Genomic DNA, 9,032 nt, shown 5'->3' with positions numbered 1-9,032 from the left:
TCACAACAAAATTAATGAACTCCTTTCTATACTTTCTGAACAAGAAATATCCTTTCTCACCAGCCTGCAATTTTCTGCTGTCAATCTTAAAACTAGGACAAATGCAAGCCATTTAATAATTTCATTACCTTGTTGAAACACCAACAGGTGTGTCTTGGCTGTTTGATATGATCATCTGTTTAGCAAAAGCATGGCATACAGTTAACCTCAACTTAGAAATTTGTAGATCTTAGAAGGCATAATGTACTAAATATGAATTTATTTCCTTTTACATTGTTTATCAAGGCACCTTTAAAATCTTCAAACAGCTTTAGTCTCCTAAATTCTCACTAATTTTCATAAGCCTAACACTTCATTCACATTCAGCATTGCTCACAGTTAAATACCCTCTTCTTCTGCCAGAGTGGCATAAATTTGGATTGGGTCCTTTACATCAGGTGGATAATTAGCCATGAATTTTTGTTTTTGGTAAGTGGTTGCCATGTGCTACATGGATGCCACTGATTGTGGCAGTCATTTATTGAGAGTCTTTTTAAGTGGTATAGGGGAATAAAAAATAATAATAAAAAATAAATTTTAAAAGGCTTTGAATTTTATATTCCCATTATATTTCAAACAGTAAGAACATGCTAGCTTTGTAATATGTGACTGGAAGCAGGATGAGATTTCTACGAAACTGCCTGCTTTTGTGTTCAGTACTGTACAATCTACCCTTGGTATTAGTATTGGATGATTTCTAAGCAAGATTCTGGATGGTCTGTATGCGTATCCTCATCTGATAGAGCCAGTGTTATGTTATTTGCATCAACTGCACTCCTCATGTGCTTTTTCAAGCAGCTTATTGTGGCAGGAACAGAAACCGTTAAGTCCACAGTGGCAAAGATGTTGGATAACATCTCTGTAAGAAATCAGAAAGATTTAAATCTTATAGGCCCAATTTCAACTAAATATAGCTCCTAGCTTTCAACTGGAGCAGATAATGAATAGCTGTTGAGATAGAACTGGAAATAGAGTTGGAATAGCTGTTGAAGGTAAGTTTATGCTGTTTGAAATTTCTTTGTTCCCATGGCAGGACTTTCAGTATTAATTATGGAACAGATACAAAAGTGAGATCTCTGTTTTCCCAAACCAGTTGTTAGTAATTGATTTAATGGTTAATAAATCCCAGTGATTTATTTATTTTTTTAAAAATTATTTTATTAGTAGAATCTATCTTTTAGCAAACAAATAAAAACAACAACAGTTATTTTGATTTGATCTGTATTTTATTTACTTATTTATTTTCTAATTAAAACATAGCATTTGTCCTCATTTGGAATTCATTCTTTTTCTGTCATGGAATACGGAACTGCCTGTCCTGAAAGCGCTATTTTAAAATCATCTTTGAAGTTTGTTTGAATACATAATGATTTTAAAATGTTAGCAACAGGATTTTCTGTGAAAAGGTGATAAGGTCATCTACCAACTCATTTTCACCAGCTATGCTCTCAATATTAAGCAGGCATATGTTCATGCATTTTATCATCATCTTCATTGACCTATGTGAATTTACAAATTAGTGATTGGTAAAATGAAAGCAGCTGCTTCTGTAAGGCCTTTATGTAATGCTACATACACTTAAGGCTACAAGTGGTGCTATTCTAGAAGCAAAAATCTATTTCATATCGAGGTACTAAATTTAAATGTAATATACTATATGAGAAAGGAAGAAAATATTCTGTAGTTTTTACTTTAGTGTTAACAGTAAACTTACAGGCTAGAGCCACAAATTCAAGAGGTTTTCAAAATCCTTACCATTCAGTATCACCAATCTAAACTGAATGCTGATGATTTTTATGAATTATATACTTACAGAATATTTTCATTAGGAAATGCACTTAAAAGCAAGTTCATGGCTTCAAAACTTTAAAACTCAAGATGAGGAAAGTTTCTTTAATTTATACTTCTTAATTTATACTCTTCTTTGAGGCAGGAACAAAGAAAAGTGAATGGCAAGAATTGTTGGTGTCAAAAATACAAGATTTTAACACAGCCCGCATGTAAGTACTTCTTACTTTTCAACCTTCTTCTTCTTACTTCTTACTTTTTCAACCTTCTCACTTTTAGCTTCCCTCAGCTACAATCAAGAGGATCTATAGACGCTACTGAGAGTAGAATGGGATAGTCACCTGGTATTCTAAAAATTCAGGTTAAGTTAGGATAGGTTTTCTCCTTTAAGCATACCTCACAGATATCCATTTATATTTTCTTAATATTGTTTCTATGACTATTTTTCTCCATTTTCTTTCTTCAACTGCATTAGAACTGAATTCTTTTGATTAGAGATCCCTAAATTGTCAAAGTTATATATATATATATTTCCATGAATATTTATCATTTTAGAAATCCTCTTGCTTACTAGATTCACTAGATTCACTTGATTCCCCTTGTGTCTCTGATCAGTGCAGTTAAAATGATAACCTTCCAATTTCGAAATTCACTTCTCTATATTGTATCCTTCACTTTTTTTTTTTTTTTTTGTTAGTTTTATTTCTTTAAGTGGTCTAGAAAGCAGCATTAGAAACACCGTCGATCCAACCAAATAAAAAAGGTTGTTTAAGCATGACTTCTAAGCAAACATCTATATATCTGTGGGCATGTTAGACTCCTGTTTTTAAATCCCACCTGGATCACTGATGTTGTTGTATAGAAGGGCCTGGGAAGTGCAACATTAGTGGTCTCTTTCTTGTGGCTTCTGGGACATTAAATTTCTCCTCTACATTACCAAACATTGCAATACATTTGTTATTTATCATTGTTCAAAAAGAAAGGATTGTTTTGCTGTTAGATGCACTTCATTTATTCCATACAGGAAAGCATCTCTCAGAGGGACTTTAACAGAAAAAAATATATATATATATGCAACAGAGGATTTATTTTTTTAGTAAGCCAGACAAAAACATTGTAGACTAAAAACTACATAGCCTGAAAATTAGGCTGATGATTTTTAAACACTGAGCACCCTTTTCTATTATTCTTTCCTACCCTCAAAAACTCACTGCAAACCATTAGCTGTGCAGTTCGAGAGGATGTTGAAGTAAATGTAGTATGAATAATATTTTATATTATTGAAGTCTATCTGGTATGCAGGGCAAAGATAATACACTAGAATATCAGTTTGTTTGTTTGTGTGACACATATGCCAGTAGTTTTCAAATTTTATTAATAGAATGTAATTGGTGGAAATAAAAAATAATAATAAAAACTGAAGACCTCACAAGCCAAGTGAATAATAACAAAATGACTGAGTCAGATGTCTGCTTTCTGTTCTGCAGTGAAAGCAATTATAAACATAGTTTCCATACACTGATTCTTTAAATGAATAGTGACAGGCATATACCTATCTTTAAAAAAGATGTATCCTATTTAGTGAACACCTGTCTTCTTCTGACATGAAGTACATTTAAAGATTTTCTTCAACTATTCTGTTTCTATACACTACACTGTTGAAGTCAAGTAAATTAAAAATCATTTTCACCTTACAAGGACGAGAAGGACCCCTATTCATGGAAAGCAAACAAACAAACAAAATTGTTCTCTTTTCAAGTAAGCATGGAAACTAAACTGTAAAAATATGCAGGCAAATAAAGAATTATCAGACCGTATTACTAAATATGGTCTAAAATATTTAACTGTCAGAGGTAATAATTTATAAAGTAGAACTGTAGACATTTTCCTGATAGATCTGAGGGGCATGTTAATGGAACACAATGAAGACAGATAGCTCCATTCTAATACCATTGAGCAGACAGCCGCCTCGTGAAATGCATCTTTGCCAGTGCCCATCAATCTCTCCATGATGGCTGCTTAGATTAGACACAGAGAAAGTACTCTGGTGAATCTTTAAAAGGCTATTTCTGTCTTTTGTGAAGTTGTTTAACTTTGTTTTCACTTTATGGGTTTGGTTGGGCTCTAATACCCACAGGAGCCTGCAGACCTACCTTTATATAATCATTGTTACTAGAGAAATAAATTGCATCTTTACTGGCTTACCCAGCTGGGCTTGTCCTGCTTCATACTGTGCACTATTTGATTATTTTTGAATAAGTTGTGTCAATGTAAAGAAATGCACATTAACAATCTGATAAATTTGAAATACTAATATGCAAATTTACACTTTGCACACCACAACAGAATTGTTGAACAGTTGGGGAATCTAATATATTTGTGTTCATGAGCAAACACAAAACCACTTTGTACATGCAGGTGTTACAGACTTTCTTAAAGGAGAAAGAAATGGTGCTGGAAGAGTCTATAGCATGATTGTTTTATTTGTATGCTGAAAGCAAAAACTATAAAAATATTGCTGTCATTCTCTGTTCATTATAATGTTCAGTCACAACACAATACAAAACATGGTTGCCTGTATTTTCTTCCAGTGATTTGTTTCCCGTCTCACTGAACCTACAGTTGTACAAAGAGAAACAATATCAAAGTTCACAAAGTACCCTTAGGTTTGTAAATAAAAGCAAACACCATTTATTATTAAAGACATCATCATCAAGATACAGTATGTCGGAGAAGTGTTGAAGTTACAAACAGTGCTTTAAGTGCTTTAAATGCTGTCAAAGTAAATTAAATTTAAAGTGGCCATGTTGCTCTCATTACTATGAAAGGTCTATCATTTGTAAAAGTTTAAAACTCAGTGTCTTTACTTTAAAAAAAAAAAAAAAAAAAAGCTTTTTGCTTTTTTATTACTTTCCTTTTCAATTATTTCTCCTCTTTTTATAGCAGTGAAAATTCCTTGAGTTGCTTGTGAAGAGCTAAGACATCTCATCTTACTTGTAGTGTACAACAGGAAACTAGGAAATTATGTCTCTATGTGGTATAAACTGCCATTAAGCATGATGGGTTTGAGTCAAAAAAAAAAAAAAAAAAAAAAAGTTGTTACAAATCATTCATAGAAGAGGAGTGGCTTAGACTCTGAGAGTTTAATTCATGTTCCTTGCAATAAAATTTTGCAATTGCAATAAATTGCAAATAAATTTGCAATAAAATTTTGCCAAAATGATAATCTTTAAATATGTAGATCTTTCAGGTATGTCACTTCCTACTTCAGGCATCTCTGTGCAAAGTGCGGGTTTCTCTGAATTTGCCTGTTTGTGTTCTGAGCAAGGAAATGTATTGTCAAACTTGTGTGCTATTGCTATGCTAAATTACTTTTTCATCAACTGTGAAAAATACTGTTCAGTAACAGAAAATGTGTTGTGAACATTACAGCTCAATTTTTGTGCTGATTAATAAAGGAATTTCCACTGAATAATATCCCAGAATTGTATGTGAGCATGACTTTATCCTAATTAGGTCATCAAATAACCTATATCTACACAAGCAGTTTACATGCTCAAACTCCAAAAAAATTATATAAAATAGTTTGTTTTTGTATGGTGAAGCTCTGGAATTTTCTTAAATCAGATCTGCATCCTGGCTTGGACTCTCCAAGAATGCTAGAGCCAATGATCAGGGTCTAAATTTTGGTTGCTGCCTTTTTAATTTACACAGTGATTTTAAGTTCTAGCAGAAACCTCCCTTTTGACTCTAAAAAGCACTGTCAATTAGTCTGTACAATTTTTTTAGAGTGAGAATATGAAACTGCATTTCAGAAACCTTTGATGTTCAGTTGTGATGACCTACAACAAAGCTGCATACACTATCTGATATCTTTTTGTTCTAAAAGACCACCAGAAAGACCTATCAGCAATTGGTTATGAAAATAGGAAGACGGGATATTGCCTGCCGTCTGGATGGAATTAACAAATAAGGTGATGCTTGATTCTAAGGTGATGCCAAGTTCAGAGTTTGAATTTGAAAAGTAACATATAATAATCTTAGATTTAGTGGCTGTTTTTAAACAGTCTTAAAACACACTTTCATTCAGCCTCTGCAACTTCTCATTTTTCCAAAAAGATTTTTATACCATCTGTATTTTTGTCCTAAGCACATTAAAGAGTTCTTCCTATGTATGTTTCAAATATCATCTGAGTTATTGTAATCGACCTATTTTCTGCTTTAATTTGTGAGTTGCAGCATATGACTTCCTCATCCTCCTCCATTTTGCTGTAGCTTAAGTCTAACTGATAGTGGCTGTCATTTCAGTCTGAGAGCCATTTCCTTAGAGAAATGTAGAGAGATGACATCTGTGATGGTGTGGTTGTCAGAAGAAGAAATAAAACAAAAATGATGAGTGATCATGAGGAAAACAAAACAACAAAAAAAAAAAAAAAGATAACATTTATACATTTATAACATTTATTTTGCCAGCTAAAAAGAGGTAAAGAGGTCTCCTTAAGGGAAATCAGAGAAAGGGAGAAGGAAAAGAAGGTGCCGCTGTAGGAATCTAAAAACATCTCCGACATTTTGATTACATCATGGGCATCAACAGAAACACTTCATGTGGAGACAGAAATCTAGTTAGCTCTCCTGCATGGTAGCATGTCACATTTATCCAAAATGTCTCACTTACCATAAAACTAAACTGAGCTCCTATCATACTTTACTTGAATATTTTAACAACAGTTTTAACAAAAGTTAGACTTAGTAACAATTTAAAGGTAACTTTAGGTTCTGTCAGCATTATGCTGACAGAATCCTTTCTTATCCTATTTATTGAAAAAGTACTGTGGGTTAAGATGTTACATCCCCAATAATGGCCCAATTAGCTTAAACATGTTTTCACATTTGACATTAAGCAAGTGAGCAGAACCTTCAATCAAATGGATGTTGGGATGTTTTATGTAGGGAAGGATAACTCACATGCAGATACAGAAACAGAAGGAAAATTAATGAAGATGGTAGATTTGCATGATTTATACTACAGAGTATAAATATTAGGGCATTTCATTGCTCTTCATAGAACCAGTCCTTCATGTACTATACCAATTATACTTGCTGTGAGCTTCTGAGTTTTCAGCATGTTTTCTGAATATCCATCTCAAAGTCTTAATCACTGTTGTAAGATTTTTAAGGGTTAGTACATCTGCTTTGACAGGAATATTTAAGTCCTTCAAGTACTTACTGAACAATTTTTTAATCTGAGATTTATATTTCTGAACATTTTTGGGAAACTGCTTACAAGATTTTTTACATGATAGAGTCAAGCAAACCTCAAAACGTTACCTACTTCATAGAAAATCAATCCAAAGTCATAGAAATTACTGCAGAAAAGTTCAATGATCTTCTGGCACTCCTTAATTCTCTTTGTATTTATGTGTGCCTGTATAAATAGTAAACCTATATTTCTGGTAACTGAGAATTAATATGCTTATTTGCCAAATGAATGACACTTTCCCCTTTTTGAGGGAAAATATAATCTATAAAAAAATTTTTGTAGTCCATCTTGCTTTTGTCAGTAATACATACTGGTGGGTGATATGGGAATGTTCAATACAAGCTAAGAGAGAGGTCTTTGGTTGTTCATCACATTGTGTTTTGAAAATATAAAATAGCTGAGTTTTAACATTTTTTCATTTTTTTTTCTTTTTACTTTCTTCCTTTTCTCTTTACTTTCTTTTTTCTTTATTTTTGTTTAAAACTGAAGATGCTTTCCCCACTGAAATAAAATATGATTTGCCCTGAAGAACAAGATGTCATACAACCATAGAATAGAATGGTCTGTGTTGAAAAGCATCTTAAAGATCATCTAGTTTCAACCCCCCTGCTCTGGGCAGGGTTGCCAACCACTAGAGCAGGCTGCCCAGAGATACATCCAGCCTGGCCTTGAATGCCTTCAATGATGGAAATCAGCACTCAACCTGTACAACAGAGCACTTTTCTCTTGCTAGTATTACAAGCTTTTTGCAGATAATTTTTCAACGCATATGTTTGTGTAAAATTTCTGTGGCAGGTGCATCCCACAATTCTAATCTCTTCTTTACACAAAATGAGGGTATTATTGACATGTAGTGTTGAGTAGAGAGAAAATATCTGTAGGAACAAATGTAAACTGATATGGAAGCAGCACTAAATTAACCATAGCTTTTCTACTCAGCTAAATTGCTAGTATCATGTACTTTGAAGCTCTGCTAGCCAGGCCTCTGGGAATATGCTTCAGATAAGCAGTATGTCTTCAAAAGACTTTTGTGTGTTCTGCTTTTTTATTATTTTTTATTATTTATTCTTTTTTCTCCTTAAATTTCAAAGGTGGTTTAGCTGAATGAACATATGATACTGTGAAGAATTGATACAATGTCTCTTAATTGTCTTTTTTAAGAAGTTTATCTGGCTTTCTGTAATTCAGTATTCATTCAGTAAATGTATTTCACACAAAACTAAGTTTTATATATATAGTATCTAAAATGCTCTGTTGAGTTTCCACACACAGATAGTGCCAATATTGTCTTTTGCTGACTTAATCTGCTACTTTTGCTGAGTACAGACTTTGAGAATATTATGTTTGTTCCTGAAGTGATGGGTTGACCCTGCATGCAGATTGACTGAAATCTTTAGCACTCACTGCTCAGTGTCTGAGTGAATGTCTTTCTTATTTTTTACTGAAAGGAATTTTGTTTAATAAGCAGACAAATGTTTAATCTCCAGAGGATACACCTTAGTTTACTATTATTATTATTATTATTCTTTGTTATTAGTTCACTATTATTATTATTGTAGTTTTTTAATTATATAAATCATTCTTCTTCATGGTATTTATGCTATTTATGGTATTTTTTTAATTAAATATTAAAATATTTGGAATGCCTCTTATGATGTGTATCTTTATATATCATTCCATGGCTATAGTATTAGAAACTAATATATTCTATTTTAATGTGCGAAAACTGAGTACTTTCACACTTTTATTAACTAATAAAACTACCATTTTATGTTTTATTAAGTGCTTTATTCTCAAGATATGTTAATTATATATATTTAATCTCTCTCTGATATTTAGCATATAAAATTAACTTTAGGGTTCTTATTCACTCGAGTGTTACTTTGTACAGCATAACTAGCTCAGTGTTATGGATAATTTCTCATACTGAAACAATCACCTTTTT

The 9,032-nt window shown here is 32.5% G+C and overlaps 1 long non-coding RNA gene across 1 annotated transcript in view; it reads left to right on the top strand.

Moving 5' to 3' along the window:
- The first annotated feature begins 829 nt into the window (after positions 1–829).
- Positions 830–9,032, top strand: part of LOC139999150 (uncharacterized) — a 132,623-nt gene continuing 124,420 nt past the window's right edge. Inside the window, exons 1-2 of the long non-coding RNA XR_011804267.1 lie at positions 830–1,031; positions 1,969–2,039. This is a non-coding gene — a long non-coding RNA (uncharacterized lncRNA). The remainder of the gene's footprint in view (positions 1,032–1,968; positions 2,040–9,032) is intronic.

This window comes from Anas platyrhynchos, chromosome 1 (assembly GCF_047663525.1).
Source record: "Anas platyrhynchos isolate ZD024472 breed Pekin duck chromosome 1, IASCAAS_PekinDuck_T2T, whole genome shotgun sequence".
In the NCBI taxonomy this organism is placed as follows: domain Eukaryota; kingdom Metazoa; phylum Chordata; class Aves; order Anseriformes; family Anatidae; genus Anas; species Anas platyrhynchos.
This window is presented reverse-complemented; position numbering and strand designations above follow the sequence as displayed.